Here is a 17,069-nt window from a genome sequence, read left to right as displayed (position 1 = left end):
TCTTAATCTACGCCAGGTTACATTCAGGAACAGGAAGAACCTGTTATTAATGACAGAGCTCTGTCCTGGAATAGATGGATAACAAATACCTTTGAACAGTGCAAATTTGACTATGCTCCATCTTCAATGGCTGAGTTCCGAGGACACGCTAATCAACGGGGGTGGGGTGTTAATAGGAGCAAAATGGAAATAAATCGTTGATTAGGAACTGAAATGAGTTATCCGGCTCACTAACACACACCATGTATTGGGTGCATGACATGGAGGAAAACTTTGAGGGAAGTCAGAACATGACCCAATGCTATAAATGTTCCATCTACCGAACACTGTTTGATGAAAAAGAAATATAAAAATAGATTTTCCTTCTGCACTGGTTATTTCACGGTTGGACTACTGCAACCTTCTTCTCTCTGGCCTTCCTTCTTCTCACATCAGTCCGTTGGTTTCTGTTCACCACTCTGCCGCAAAGATCATCTTCTTGGCTCGCCGCTCTGACCATGTTACTCCGCTTCTGAAATCTCTTCATTGGCTTCCAATTCACTTCAGAATCCAATATAAACTTCTCCTGTTAACCTTCAAAGCTTTTCACGGTCTAGCTCCTTCCTATCTCTCCTCTCTCATCTCACACTATTGCCCCGCTCGTGCTCTTCGCTCCTCTGATGCCATGTTTCTCGCCTGCCCAAGGGCCTCTACTTCCCTTGCTCGGCTCCGTCCATTTTCTTCTGCTGCCCCCTACGCCTGGAACGCTCTTCCAGAACATTTGAGAACTACAAGTTCAATCGCAGCTTTTAAAGCTCAACTAAAAACTTTTCTTTTTCCTATAGCTTTTAAAACTTGATGTTGTGCAGACTTTATACTGTTAGTTTTACCCTACCCTGTGCCTGCTTACCCTACCCTGTGCCTGTTTGCATTCTCTTCCCCTCCTTATTGTTTTACTATGATTTTATTAGATTGTAAGCCTATGCGGCAGGGCCTTGCTATTTACTGTTTTACTCTGTACAGCACCATGTACATTGATGGTGCTATATAAATAAATAATAATAATAAATAATAATAATAATAATAATAGTTTGTATTGAAAAGTAGCACATTAATTGCCTTTCAGGCTGATGCTACCATGTTTTTCCTTATAACAGTATGACAACCTGAAGCAAAGAAGTGCTCTCTGGTAGTGATGCTACCTGGTAATTTTACCCCTGATGGAGTGGGGGGACATTAGATGGCCATGAGTATTACTTCAGTAGTGAAGCACATACTTTTTCCTCTTCCTTCACTTTATTCCATGTTTTACAGCACATTTTTTTAGGAATAAAGATTTTTTTTTAAAAAAAGTAATAAAACTAAAAATAATGAGCATTTGTAACCATGTACATGCCCAGCTAGACAGCCCCTAATGATACTTGTAGTAGAAGTAGTAGTAATAGTAGGATGCTGCAGTGACCAGTGTTGATGGGCATACCTGTGTCTGCCCAGGTGCCGGTTTGTTGCTGCATCCTGTCACCTCTCACTCTCTGGATGGGGGGGGGGGGGCTTGTTCTATGGGTCCTATGATTTCTGCCCCAGACCTTGCTGCACCACTGCTCAGTAGCAACTGATATCCCCCCCCCCCAAATCTGGATCTTTCCACCATAATATTGATAGATTTTGAATTTGCTAATGTTGATTAAATAATAGGAAATATATTGAGCCTCACTCTTCTACTTTCATGAAGACAATGTTGAAGACAGCTTTTCCTTCTAGAAATGGTTATTGTGCTTATTAAATTATAAGTCAAGAGAGATAGCCCCTTTGTTACTAAAGCAGCTTCAAAGCAGCATTTAACAACATGAGCTGAGTTTGTTTGTTTTTAACGGACCGCAGAATAGCTCTTTTTATAAGGATACTGTTGTTTTTATGCTTTTTATGTTTTTAAACTTTGTATATTTGTTTTTAATGTTTACTGTTTTTAGCTTTTGTAAACTGCCCAGAGAGCTTTGGCTATGGGTATATAAATGCAATTTGAATAACCAGTTTTAACCAAACAGCTAATTCATCTAAAATACTGAGGGCACAGTCCTATATGTATTTAGACAGGAAAAGAAGTCCTTCAGTTCCCATCATTCCCCAATCAACATGGCTGGCTGGCTGGGGGAATGATGGGAACTGAAGGACTTCCCCCCCCCCTTCTAAACATGCATAGGATTGTGCCTTTAGCCACACAAAAATCTGGTAGGGGCACAGAAAGAGCTTGTGTTATGGGTAAATAGGTAATTACCATCTATTAGCCATCATCACCTACAGAAGCAAGTACTAATATTATTCCCAGAAGAGGTTAATATAGCATTCTACATGTGATAGAGTCGTTCTAGAAAAACCTTGAAGATACAGGGTACAATACAACCCTGACTTTCAGATAAACAATCTGGGAGTAAAAGGCTCTCTCTTATTCTTAGGTTACCTTTGTCAGCCATTGAAAATATGACCTTGTTTTTTAAAAAGCAGGAACAGGAACAATTCTGAAATATCACCACATAAGTATACTAGACGTAACTCTCCTGAGGGGAAAACAGGATTAAGGACTTCTTAAATCATGAGTAAACAATGCAGAAGTAACGTATGGTCTACAAATAATTTATACAGAAATATCTACTACTATTGTCTTTAGCAAGCAATTTATATAAATCTATAACATTCCAATAAGCAGGATCAGAAAAAACAAGTGTGAACATAATTCTTTCACTTTGGTTTTGCAATACCTTTCAAGGTTTTGTTTTAGAGCTGTTGGCTGTGGGTAACTTACTCAGGATAGATCCGCTGTCAAGGAGTCCTTCCCAAGTAGTAGAACTCATATTCCAGCATCTCCAGTTCACACATCACGTGGAACATCACAGAGAAGTGATGTTACATATAATTTAACATGTCAAAAGTGTAAATGAAAGGAGTTATGAAAACCGAAGCAGCGTTTGGATCTGATGCTGATAGGTGATACACACGCCTTTAAACTCCAAGCTTTTAATTACAATATTCATAGTTTCAACTGGATGCTTGCCTGGTTAGGTTGCATGAGTTCTCATCATGTAGATAGTACTGTGTAGGTGTTAAAAATAATAATCCTGTGCACGTCAAAGGTTGTGATAAATCTCCCAGAAATCAGTGGGGCTTGTTTCTGAATAGATGAACCTACTATTCTACCTTTTTTGAATAAAGCAAAAAGCCTTAATCACCATGGTTAAAGCCATGGTTTAAAGTGTCTTCTGAACAGGGCCATTGTGCTATTAAAGAGTAATATTTTATCTGTGTTTTCTTGGAAGTCAGTTCTACTCAGCAGAATGAGAAGGAAGGTCCCGCAGCTGGCTTAGCAGATTTTGAAGTAGGTGAAGTAATACACATTACCATCTAAAGAGCCACCTTCCTTTGAATCTAAAATTACCAAACTGCACTATTGTAAAACCACATACAGCATTCTGTCCCCTGAATCACTCCTCTTTAACTATTCTGTTTTGTACTCTAGGTCCAGCCCAGCCTGAAAGCTCCATCATATTTATTTTTTTCCTGGTATGCACCCACGATTTTGACCTCCGTTTCATTAGTGTGGCAAGCACTGGGCCCTTTCACGATCATCACTATATGGGGGTGGAGACTCACTTTTCACTTATTTGCTCTCCCGCTATTGCGCCCGCCCTACCCTGCCCCTTCTCCTTCCCCCTCCAGTTCATTGGTTCTTGTTGAGTGATGGATGTGGGCGTCTCCACTCAGGACCTGATTTATTAATTTATACAGAGTATTCCCAACATTGGAGTGATCACAATGGTTCAAGTTTGGGGAGTCACAGGCAGGACTTCCTTATGTCACAGAAGTCCCCAAAGTGTTTGGGAAGCGTGTGTGTGTGGGAGCGAGGAGGACTTTAAGCCAGGCCTGGAGTCCTCCTGACAGCACATGGGTGACTTTCTTCACCACCTCTTTGCTTAATGTCAAACCAGCTTCTCAAATTTCACACACTCTTTTCCCTATGCCTTGTTGGAAAAACATTGCCAAGGCTGCCCCCAGCACCTCGCCTGTTTTCATGCACCACATCCCAGTCATTTTACCCCCCTCTCCCAACCCTAATCAACAACACTTAACAACATAGGATCACCACACCCATTCTTCCCAGCCGCAGAAAATCCCAGACCCATCAGCCAATGCGATCCACAGCTTCCTCATTTTTAAAGATAAAGAGATGAAACTGGGCACCATGGTAGCTCTTATGTAGGGCTTTAGGCATGCCGAATTTAAACACGGTACCTTCATCTGTTGGTTTTTTATGATTTTTTTTTTAAAAAACCTTAACCCATTCACCCGCATAAACACACACATACACCTCTAATTCTGCATTAATCCACCCCTGCACATTTATGGAGGGAGCTTTTATCCTCCATAAATGTGCAGGGGTGGATTAACACAGAATCAGAGGTGTGTGTGTATGTAGGTGAATAGTTTGAGGGGGGGGAATTAAAAAAATTATAAAAAATCACTGGATGAAGGAATTTTGTTCAAACCTGGCATGCCTAAAGCCCTACTTAAGAGCTATCATGGTGTCAAGTTTCATTATTTTAGCTTAAAAAATGACAGCGATTAAAAAAACCACCCTCAAACATAAACAAATCTTAAATATTAACGGATGGCGAGAGTGTGATAAAATGCTGGTGTGATGGAGCCCTGAGACTGGAAAAGCCAGTTATGGGGTCAACAGTTCTGGAGCGCCCTTGCCAGGGATAATTTGTTGACAAATGATAATATTTTCTTCTAACACCCACCCACCCTGCATTTACAGTAATTTACAGACATGTGTGTGGGAAACACAGTTCTGCTGTTTATTTATTTATTTATTTATTTATTTATTACATTTCTATACCGCCCAATAGTCGGAGCTCTCTGGGCAGTTCACAAAAATGTGCACTTCTACTCTAAAAGCAATAGATTTCTGTCTAGGAATTATGACGTAAGAAATAAATTGCAACCAGACAAATGTACATATTTTGCATATATTTAAAGCTGCTAGGTCAAAAAGTATTGTCAGTTTTCTAGTAATCTTTAGATATTTGGATAAGGTTATTTATGAAAGTTTCAAGGATGGGAGGCAAGGGGGAACAGAACTACAAGCAGCTTTGTTTTACTGAAGTAGCTGATAACATTAATGTATTTCCTTTTAAAAACACACCCGCCACTTCTGTTTACTACAGAGCAACTGTCCATAATAACATGATTGCTGCCACCTTCTGGAGATTTGGCTGAACAAACATTGAATGCATATAGCAAATATCTTTTCATGTTAAATCAGAGACTGTACAGGAAACAGGAAGTCATACATGTGTCTGATGTAGCTGAAGTTATCTTCCTGACCTGTGTGATGATTTTTTAAAAATCCTCAAAATTAAGACCATAAATATCCTGCAAGGTTATCACACTAAAGTAGGCAAAGTAAATGATGGTTCCTTCTTAAACATGAGTGGTGTTATCAAATGCAAAAGGTCTTCACTGATACTGCTCCTGGGAACCCACTGAATCTGACTGAAATGCCCTTGCATGTAAACCAGGTATGCCCAGTTCCTGGATATGCCCAGTTCCTGGCAGGGTTCCTCTGTATTTAACAGTTAGAAACCTGACAGGCAAAGTTTTCCACTGTTCCTCACATCACCATTCTGGGGAAAGCTTCATGGATTGAATTTCTGTCCATCAGACACAGCTGTTAAAAGGTTGAGGGACCTTGCCAGGAAAAAAAGTGGGAGTCCTTGGGCATGGCTAGACCAGGTGGAGGGGGATGATCTCGCGGTACGATGATCACGAGATCTTCCCCCTCTATACGCAGCACGCAACGTCCTGGGAGGATGGAGGACATCACGCCCACCATTTTGTTTTGTTTTTTAATGGGAACTGAGCACAGGAGCGGTCCAGCGAAGAGGGTATTTTTTTTAAAAAAACAAAACCCTCTCACTCCCCCCACCCCACCCTTGATGGGCACGGAGCTCATAGTTACTTGCGATGAGCTGGGACAAATTGGGATGACTGCCCACACTTGGCGACCCTGAGACTGCAGGGAAAAACTGGATTAAAGAGTATGCCAATATCCTGGGGAAAGGGAGGGATCATCCCTTCTTGCCCCCAGGATCCCCTGTGCATCATGTGGATGCACAGGGATGATCCCGGGGCGATCCCCGGGCTATTGCCCTGTCTAGCCATGCCCCTTGATGTACAGCACTATCCACATCCCAAAAACCTGGATGTACACTGGAATACCCATAGTGTACCCAGACTGTCTTCTGTAAAGGAGGACATATGGCCAACCTAAGTCCCTGTTTATTTGACCAAACAGGGAATGCTATACATGTGTGTGCAGGGGGTAGGGGACAGGTTGGGATGACAGACCTCCACCCTCCACACATTCATCAGCTCTTCCACTCAGACTCAGAGCCTAGGTGGGTCCAACTTGTAGAAAAATGACACATCTGACAGTATACCCATGGAGATCAGAACCTAACTCAGTATGTCACATTCAACAGAGGAAAGATGTTGACTCATTATTATATATGTATTCGTATTCCAAGTTATAGATGCTTGTACACTGCAAATTGCTAGGGAAATTCTTGGCAGTTCAACATCTAGGAATGCTATTGTATCCACGGCTGCAATCATATCACAGATGGAAAAATCCAGAATATCGGACTTCTAAGGGCCTTGCTAGATGACGGGTTAGCCCGGTGCAAGCCCTGGGCCTGCCCCTGTGCATCCAGATGACGCACAGGGGATCCCGGGCTCAGGCAGGGGTAACCCTCCCTTGGCCCAGGATAACTGGCACCGGTTGTGGCCCAGTATTTCCCGTGGTCTTGGGCTGAACCCGAGACCGTGGGCGTGTAGACTGTTCCGCTGCTTTTCCCGGCTACCACAATTACTCACGAGTAGCTGGAAAAAGCTGTGGATGGGATCGGGGCAGGGGGAGAGATCGGGGGTGGGGAGATCGCGGTGGGGAAGTGGAGATCGCTGGGGGGGAACTGGAGATCGCATGGGGAGAAGCGGGGATTGCACGGGGGGAAACGGAGATCGCGGGGGGGAAGCAGAGATCGCGAGGGGGGAAGCAGGGATCACGGAGGGGAAAGCGGGGATCACAGGGGAGGAATCACGGCCAGGATGGGGAAATCGGGGGTGGGGGGAATGGGGAACCCTTAAAAAAAAAAACTTACCATTGCCGGTGGTGCATTCCTGTGCACCCGGCCCTTTAAGTCTAAAACAAAATGGCGGACACGACGGGGCTTTCCTGTAGCCTGTTGCATCTGACATGTGGATAGGAGCGACAGCCCAGGCTACTTGTAGCATGGGCTGGCCCCTCCACACGCCCCCATTTTCAGGTAGATCTAGCAAGGCCCTAAGAGTTCATTTAAGGAAGAGCACATTCGCCAGGAAAAGCTTCAAAGAGTTTAAAAGACCATAGAAGCCTTGCAATGGGGCTTCTAGTTCTTCTCCACAAGTATCAGTTCCTATCCTCTTACTCAGTGCCTTATTGTTACTAATCTGGTATGGGGACACTATCTCAAATCAGCCATAAGAGCAGCATTAGGCCTAAAAAATGGTCTGAATACACAAGAAACAGTTTTACTTCTGTAGTGAAGCAGTTGACCTTGTAAACTATTGCTGCTTTGAACTTAATATATCTGAATTATTAGTCATTGCTTTTTATGTTTTTATACTCCTTCAAAGTTTTATAGCTCTGAGCAACTCCTTGTCTGGAAAGGAAAGCATAGTATTCACTACCAGGCCAGGTTTAAGGTTCTAGTACTACTATACAAAGCCCTAAACAACTTTGGACCAGGATACCTGAGAGAGATGTTACCAACCTGCACAGTCACTCAGTCATCAGAGGGCATGCTCCTGGTGGTTCCACATGGATCTATGGTCCACGCTGGAGTCCACGAGGGGAAGAGCTTTCACTGTGGTGGCCCCCTTACTATAGAATGCCCTGCCTTTGGAAGTCAGACAGGTGCCAATATTTTGTTGCTTCCAGCGCCTCCTGAAAACATTGCTATTTCAGGAAGCCATCCTTGAGTGACCGGCTGCAATTTTATCATAACTCTGTTTCTTTTAAAAATAATATTTTTAACATGTTGTTGACGATGATGATGTTGATGATGATGATGATGATGATGATGATGATAATAATAATAATAATAATAATAATAATCCTATCTGCTGTTCACTGTTCTCTGAATCTGAAATTCTGCACCCCAGGCATAGGTTTTCAAGTGGGACTTAAAGCCATCTTTCTGCCAGGCTCCTTTCCTTAATGCATTTGATTTGTTTTTTCTTTATTGAAACCCTATGATTTTGTTTAGACCTATTGTGTCAAAGTGCTGTCTCATCATAATCTATACCAATTTGATGTGTCAAAGTTATTCATCCATCACCTGTTTGTATACACTGCTGTACACTCTGAAAAGCAACCTATACATATGGTAAATAAATAAATAAAAAGTTATGTGGGATACTATTACTACTACTGATGGTAAAGATGATGTAATGGGTGTGTTCAATCTAGCAAACTAAATCTGGTTGTCTGCATTGTCTCAGACCCTTAAATATCTTTCTTGTGTTTATATTGTTGAAACACAGGAGGATTTGGACAAGAGAGGGTCAAAGAGCCAGAAAAACAGCTAAAGACTCCCTTAATAAATGGTGGCAAAGATGCCAAGTTTTGTTAGATAGATTTCTGTCTAATTGCTTTTCCCACAAGCTGGATCTTTCTTAAGTCTTTCAAAGGGGAGCCATAACTCCCCGACCCCCAGCTGAAGGGTCCACTGCTCTGTTTGTTTCCTCTGCAATAGTTCATCCCACACTCGCTGATTTAAAATCTCAAGGTGTTTATTCTTTTTGCGAAAGATATACTTGAGAAGCAAGAGGAGTCAGAGGCTGTGTTGTCCAAAGGCCTTGCTACCATGATGCTTCTCTGTGTGACATACTCTCTTAAGAACTGCCAGTCCCAACGTTCATTGTGCATAGGCAGAAGGATGGGCTGGTAGGAGGGACAAGGCAACATCATAATCAGAGACATTGATACTGGGAACAGTGGGAGCCAGTACTGCTGGTAGAATTTACAGCCTGCACCCTTAAAAAAACCCCTACAGGCATTCTATTATGGGGCAAGAACAGTTGTCACATTAAGGGTGAATTTCAGGAGAATTTGACTTTGGGGAGATAATTCATGAAAAAGGCCAAACAACCAAAAAAGATTTTAAACTGAATTGGTCTATTTATAAAGTGTTTGCAGCAGCATTAGTCTATTAGAATAATTTTTAAAAGCAAAACATCGACAAGTTAATCTCTTTATTAGCACTAACCAAAACATTACAAAATAGCCATCAAGCTTTGTAGAACTCTCCTTCAGGCTGGATAGTACGTTAAACAAAAATAGCACTTCCCCTGCCCTCTAAAGGGGGGTGATTTAGGACATGGTAGAAAAGCCCCAGTGTGGGCCACAGTGTAATTCCAGAAAATGTAATTTCAGAACTAAAATAGAAACTTTTCTTTCATGATTTACAAGACGGTTTGTATGGAATGGTATCAGAGTAGGCATTGGAGAGGGCCCATGTACAAGTTTGAACTGAGCTTGTTAGATCAATGTTCTTTTCACCCAAGGACGAGATCCAAACAGCCCTTAAGCACGACTCCACCATTCCAGCGACAGAGGGTTCAAAAGCGCTTTATTGATTAGTAATCAAGGCCTGGTCTCTTCAAAGGGAGCAATCAGACAAAAGACATAGGGAATATGGTACAGTATTAAAGCTTTCAAGGGGCAGGGCCCAGTAGCAGCATTAACCAATCAGAACATAACACTGGGGCATAGCTAATTATGCTAAACAGTCCTGTAAACAATACCTTTGGCCTGACAGTAAGTTATAGAAGTTAACTTCGACACAGTCAGCTGGAGCCAGGACTCTTGTTTATATTAGTAATCAAGGATGCAAGGACGCACACAAGGAGACATTCTCATACAGGGCATTATGACATTTTGCTTGGTGTGCAATGGAGATTTTACAGTTTCCTGTTAAAAATGGAGGTGGTTATGCTAACAAGCTCTCCAAAGAATAATGCTTGGGTCTTGGACAGTGGTTCTGATTAGAGAGGAAAAAAACGTCAATATAGCCTTTTCAAGGCTATATTATTTACTGACATGGACTAGGTTAAGGATAAGATAAATAAATATAGTTTCAGAATAGCTATTTGCGCTACACTTATACTGACACTAGCACTCTGCTCCTATGCATGTTTACTCACACACGTTAAATATAACTATATACTGTATGCAGATAGACATGGATATATAACACACTGTGGGCCCATTCAGAAGACACCTTAAACCACAGCTTTAACCATGGTGGTTAAGCCAGAAAACCAGGCTGTGTTCAGAAGACACCTTAAACCAGTGGTTCTCAACCTTCCTAATGCCGCGACCCTTTAATACAGTTCCTCATGTTGTGGTGATCCCCAACCATAAAATTATTTTTGTTCTTCTCTACACGATCCATTGTCATGGGATGGTTTGCTAATGAAAATAATACATAACAATAGCTTTAATAATACAAAAGATGATACATGACATAGTTCAGTCAATACAGTTTCCTAAGACCATCGGAAATATGTGTTTTCCGATGGTCTTAGGCGACCCCTGTGAAAGGGTCATTCGACCCCCAAAGGGGTCCCGACCCACAAGTTGAGAACCGCTGCCTTAAACCATGACTTTAACCACTGTGAATAAGGCTTTTTTGCTTTATTCACCATGGTTAAAACCATGGTTTAATGTGTCTACAGAACACATCCCGGCTTTCTGGCTTAACCACCATGGTTAAAGCCGTGGTTCAAGGTGTCTTCTGAACAGAGCCACACAGAGACCTGAACTGCAGTGTGGGTGGCTGAGGCATGTCAAGGTAGACAGTTCCAACATTTCTGTTTCTTCCACAGCTGCCTGCTGCAAGCTGGCCCAAAATATGCAGGCAGGTGGACCCACACTCCTGCTCCTGCCCCTGCTGTTGTTCGCTGTTGGTTGGTCAGCCTGAGATGGGTGAGACTGGTGTGCCATTGCTGCTGCCACTGCTACTGCTACCACCACCGCATGCTTGAACCAAATTGTGGGGTGGGCAGGCGAGTAAGAGAGTGGGCGAGTGAGCCACTGTTGCTACTAACTCCAGTGGCAGTCCCCCTGCTCTTTTCTTGCTGCCACAGCACTGCTCCGCCTACTCCTCTGCTTCCAAGCCAATTGGAAGAAGAGCAGGTGGTAGAACAGCATGGTGCAAGAAATCAGAAAAAGAAGGGGCAGAGCAGCAGCATCCCCAATCACCTTCCTTCTGCCTTTAATCTTTCTGGCCAGGGGCCAGGGTGGTGATGAGTGGACTTGACGTCCAAAAGTTTGGCATCTCCAGATCAAATCCAGAGGTCCGGCAATTCTTCCTGCGATGGGATTGCTATATAGACAGTATTTGTCCTCCCGTAGTCTAAAGCAAATGTACCCTGGCTTGGTTAATAGTTCAGAACATATTAATAATATAAAGGCAGGAACTAGCTTCCAATGGTCAGTTAAAGCTCCATCACATCTAGTCAAATATGCGGCTCCTGTCGCTTCTTCTGTCGCTGCTCTCATGTCGCCTCCTGAAAACAGGAAGTAATTAGCCCCATTCAGTCTGGTAGGAAAGAGCAGCAACTGGACTTAATGAGGTTTTTTTTGCAATGCAATAATGGCCAGAAGGGGCGGAAGATGGGCGAGAGGCAGATGACATCACGTGAGTAATTCGCAAGTGCCCAGTAATGAGCGTGCAGTAAAACGCTTGTCGGATGGAGCTTTGAGTTGAAGACTAACTTGCACAAATGATTTACTAACTTGATTAGCACTGGAGAAGGTAGACAAAGCTATAATAATTATGTGATAAAATGGACTTGTTTGAATAATTGGAATAACACTGTCTCCAATATGATCGTTCTGAGATTATTCCCCCCCACAATCTGATTTTGTTTGTTTTCTTTTATTTCCTTCATATTTCTGTGGCTATTTTTGTAGTTTCCTATGTCATTAACATCATACAACTTGTTATATTATCTTTGAAAAAGTAAATAAAAACTCACGGTGACTGGTTGCAGTCATAGTTCCCATCTGTTGCATAAAAAGTCGTGCTTTATTGGTGGCTGCTCATGGCATTCTATCTGGGTGCCCATTTTCTGGTGGCCACAAGGTGGCCCTTGAGTGCTGCTTGAGCATCTGCAACGAGTACTTGAGAGCTCTTATGCTTGTTGTAATAATTTCTCCTTCAGTTATTAATTTTCGGTTTGCTTTCCGGAATTGGCCATTCCCTTGGTCTTTGTATTTCAAGCCTGTGAAGTGGAGTTAAGATGAAAGGTATCGACTAGTCCAAATTCACCTGGGGAGGCTCCTTAGAACCCATGTTACTCTGATCCAAGTTCAACACGGTCTATTCCACCATATTGGCTCTTTGTTGCAGCTTTAGCCAGATTCTTCTTGACTATGTAGCTTACTTTACAGTGCACAGCCCTCTATTTGAAGGGATTCCTGGTACAAGTCCAGTTTAAAGATAAAGAACCAAGGGTTGGATCCAGGCTCTGCCTTCTTTGAGGAAGGGACCTTTCACAAGAGGAAGGGCTCCTCTTGTGGAAGGTCTCAACGCTTGATTTTTGGGGATCCCCCTCCTCCCCACCACACAGCTCACCCCATTCAGCAGAGTCTTATCATTCTCTGTGTTGCCTTTTCATGGGACTGAAGGACCTGCCCTGGAAAGGAGGGGGTGGGGAAATTCACTTTTGTCAGCTCAGTTGGTCCAGCATAAATCTGGATCAAGTCTCATGAGTTTATTTATTTATTTATAGAATTTTTATCCCACACCTCAGCCAGAATGCTCCCAGAGCAGATTACAATTGATCAGTAAAGAAGACAGTCCCTGCCCTCAGGCTTACATTCTAAAAAAGACATGACACACAAGGAAAAGGGGATGGGGAGGGAAGAGGGAGAGGAGAGCAAGGACCTTGAAATTGCCCATTATTAGATAGCAGCTGGACAGCAGTCTGGGAGCTCCATCAGACAGGGAGAAATAACATTCCCGTACAGTGGCTCTGCTTCCTGATTCTCTTCCACTTCTGCAATGAGCTGTAGTTACATGAGGTAGCAGCGACCACCTGGCTTGTGTACAGACTCAATGCAGTTGAATGGGACAGTACCCTCTAGTGGGCATTTTATAGCACAGCTTTGCCTGCACATGGCAGGAAAACACAACAAATATCGATATATCCCAGAAGAGTTGGGTTTTCTGATGTTTTATTTTTTTAGCACCAAAAGGGGGAAATGGAGTGGAAGATGCACAGGAGGCTAACAGCAACTTCAGGACTTAAGTTAGTCATGATTAGCCCAAGACACATTGATTTCAGTGGGTCTGCTCTAAGTATGACTAAGTCTGAATCCAACCCATTATTACTAAATTTGCATCTATTCATATATATTAGCATATGCAATATTATTGCAAATCTGTCCCTTTGTTTGTCCTCTCTCTCTCTCTCTCTCTCTCTCTCTCATGTGGCCATCTTGTTCTTGAAAACCCTGGGCTATTTTTGCATGTTCTACTAAAAAAGTTCATTTTATCTTCTGTCATACTATTTGCATCACATCTGGATGTTGTTTTCAGGATAGAATGCAGAAGAGAAAGTAAATATATATTCTAGGCAATAATGTTTTGCATTTACGTTACAGACCAGCAGAAGCACAAACAAATGCAAACCTCAGAAAAGCTCTTAGAGAGATCATATGTCTTTGCCCTATTGTTATCACTTCTGAATATCTACCTACACATTTCCAGTTCTTTCTCTCTTAGAAATGTAGGATCCTATAGCAGAAATCTCACCTCCAGTTTGTAGCTGTAGTAACAGATACATGTATGATACTGGGTTGCTGAAAATGTGTTGGATTTCACAGCCAAGTGAATTTTGCAATGGAAACACAGAAAACACCTTGGCATCCAGCCACCATTACCTTGTTTAATAATTATATCTTTCCTCTATCTTAAAGAAGTCTGAGAATTTTAAACAGAAAGCTATCCTGGGGGGGCGGAGCTTGGCAGCCTGAGCGATGGCGGGTTTCTTCTGAGGCTCTGAACGGCGTTTGCCGGAAAAGGCAATTATCTCTCTTTTAATGGGCATAAATCTTTGAGCAACTGACAGAAAATGATTATAAAACCAACAGGAGCCGGGAAAGTGGAGAGATTTGGAGAAGGGAGGTGAGATGAACTATGATTAATGCAATGTCTGTCTAAACGGCAACTCTATTAAAAGTGAAAGTAAACGCTGACTGACGCAGTTTAAAAAGAAGGAATTTATGTTTGCTGGACATTGATCTGTGATATAACCTCTCATCTTTATCTCACATGGGAACGATTGGAATGCTGGCTTTCTAAGGTTAAAGTGGTTGACTGGATTTATTGGCGTGGCGAGAAGGGGGGTGAAGGGGTGAAAAAAGCTGCATTTGGCATTCGGTGAGGGAGATGTGGGATGTGAGAGACTTTGAGTGATTAAATCTGATCCCCTCTAGTGAATGCTGTTGTGAACTGGATTTTTCCCCCCTCCTCGTGAAGAAGGAGCTGTGAGTGCTATATAATAGAGAAGCCAGCATAAGTTGCTAAGGAAGAGAGTTGGACTCTAAGATTTATGCCCTACCCAGAAGGGACCCATGCCCAACGTTAAAAAAAAGATCAAAAGTTGGGAAAAGCTTAATAAACAAAAAAAGAAACCTTCAAATCATAATTTGGCTTACCTCTCCTTCCTGGGAAGTACAGCCCCTGGAGCTGAACAGGAAGAGGAAGATATAGACCCAGTCTCTTTGGATACAATACCAAATAAAGAAGGAAACATGGCAGAAGGGGGGAAAGAAAGTGGTAGTAACCCTCCCTCTTTAATGGAAATCAAGGCTATCATAGTAGAAAATAACATGATTATTTTTAAAAAAATGGATCAGCAAATGAGTGAATTCAGAAAACAAATGCGTACTATTATGGATAAAACGATGGAAAATTCGGATAAGATCAAAAAGATAGAGGCTAAAGTGGATCTGGACCAGAAGAAACAAGAGGCTTTCGAAAAATCAACTAATATACAATTTAAAGAATGGGAATTGCGTTTGATCGCCTTGGAAGATCAATCTCGTAGATCTTCGCTTCGAATAAAGCAGCTGAAGGAGACGCAAGGAGAAGATCTTAGAGAAATTATCGTGAACTGGTTCAAGGAGCTGACGCCTGACATTCCAATAGATGGATCGGATCTGGACCGAGTCCACCGTGTGGGGGGGGAAAACTACAAAGGGACTAGAGACATATTGGTGAAATTTGGCAACTATTACAAAAAAGAGCAAATTATGAAAGAATTGAGATCTAAGGTTCAGATACAGTGTAAAGGCAAACCAGTGCAAATTTACAATGATCTTTCTCAACGCACATTAAATTGGAGACGTAGTCTTAAACCAATAACGGAAACATTAATGAAGAATAAAATTCCTTATGCATGGGGTTACCCGGTTTTCTTAAGATTTACATATGGGAGGAGGGAATACAGAGTAACCTCATTGGATCAAGGTAAAGATTTGCTGAAGAGGCTGGGTCTGGATGGGGAAGCAGATGGGGCTGGAGTGGGTGGGGGAGGGAATGAGGCTGGGACATCTGGAGAGTAAGAGAATTGTTAATTATGTTGGAGATAATTGCAAATAAAAATGCTAATATAGAGACCTGCCGGCCAGGCACAGCACTGCCTCCCCCCTCCCCCTTTAAAGTAGATGGCTGGAGTATTAGACTCACGGGGATATGGGGGGGGGATTGGAGTGGGGGAGTGGGGAGGGGGGGAAGGTAGGGGAGGAGGGATCGGGGTAGGAGGGTGTGGGTTTTATGTATGGAGTTTGTGTTTTTTTGTAAGCAAGTTTGAATTGCTGAGCACAAGGGAACGGAAGAGATTTCAAAAGGGTGATTATGGATAAAAAGATAAAGGTATCAACACTCAATGTTAAAGGTTTAGGGGCAGTCGTGAAAAGGAAGAGAATAGAACAAATGCTAAATAAAGAGGGATCAGATATTATAATGATCCAAGAGACACACCAAGGCTCCGAGAATTCGAATATGATAAAATTAAAGTGGTTAGCCTATTATGAAAAATCATTAGGGACATCAAAAAAAAATGGAGTGGCCACTTTGATTTCAAAAAAAAGTGGGTTTATATTAGAAGAGGTAAAAAAGGATGATAAGGGTAGATATCTTATGTTAAAAGGTAAAATTGAGGGAAAGATTTATACTTTGATTAATGTTTATGCCCCAAATGAGAGGCATAGAGAGTTTTTTATAAAGCTGTTCAAAGAAATAGAAGAATTTAAGGAGGGGTATGCATTATTAGCTGGGGATTTTAATATGGTTATGGATAATAAAAGGGACAGGTCAAATCCCACTAATGCTGAAAAGAGGAACAATATGACGATATTGAATAAATTAGTAAAAGAAAATGATTATTTAGATTCGTGGCGCTTACTTTACGGGAATAGGCCTGGATTTTCATACTTTTCCCCAGTTCATCATACATGCTCCAGGATAGATTATATATTGGTTTCAAAAGACTTTGCAACGAGGATTTGTAAAATGGAAATGGGGGTAATAAAAGTAACCGATCATGCCTTGTTAAGTTTAGAATTTACAGTTAAGAAAGATTATAAAGAGGCATATAGATGGAAGTTGAACACAAAGATATTGAAATACAATAAAATAGTAGATAAAATTCGGAAGGAACTGTCGGAGGCATGGGAAATTAATGAAAAAGGAGGAACAGCTGGGTCAGTCATTTGGGACACCATGAAGGCTGTAGCAAGAGGAATCTGTATTAGAGAAACATGTAGTTTAAAAAGACAACAACGTGCAGAACAGGAAAAGTTAGAGATAGAAATTAAAAACTTGGAGGAAAGATATTGGCGAAGTAAAGATAAATATAAATTAGTGGAAATACAAGCTAAGAAGAAACAATTAGAAAACTTAAATATAGAAGAGATT

The 17,069-nt window shown here is 41.9% G+C and overlaps 1 protein-coding gene across 1 annotated transcript in view; it reads left to right on the top strand.

Annotated features, from left to right (window-relative positions):
* ANKRD10 (ankyrin repeat domain 10) overlaps window positions 1-17,069 on the top strand; it is a 246,311-nt gene that overhangs the window by 131,075 nt on the left and 98,167 nt on the right. The window lies entirely within an intron of this gene.

Source organism: Elgaria multicarinata, chromosome 5 (genome assembly GCF_023053635.1).
Source record: "Elgaria multicarinata webbii isolate HBS135686 ecotype San Diego chromosome 5, rElgMul1.1.pri, whole genome shotgun sequence".
NCBI classification, from domain to species: domain Eukaryota; kingdom Metazoa; phylum Chordata; class Lepidosauria; order Squamata; family Anguidae; genus Elgaria; species Elgaria multicarinata.
The sequence above is the reverse complement of the archived record's forward strand: the minus strand, read 5'-3'. Positions and strand labels throughout refer to the sequence as shown.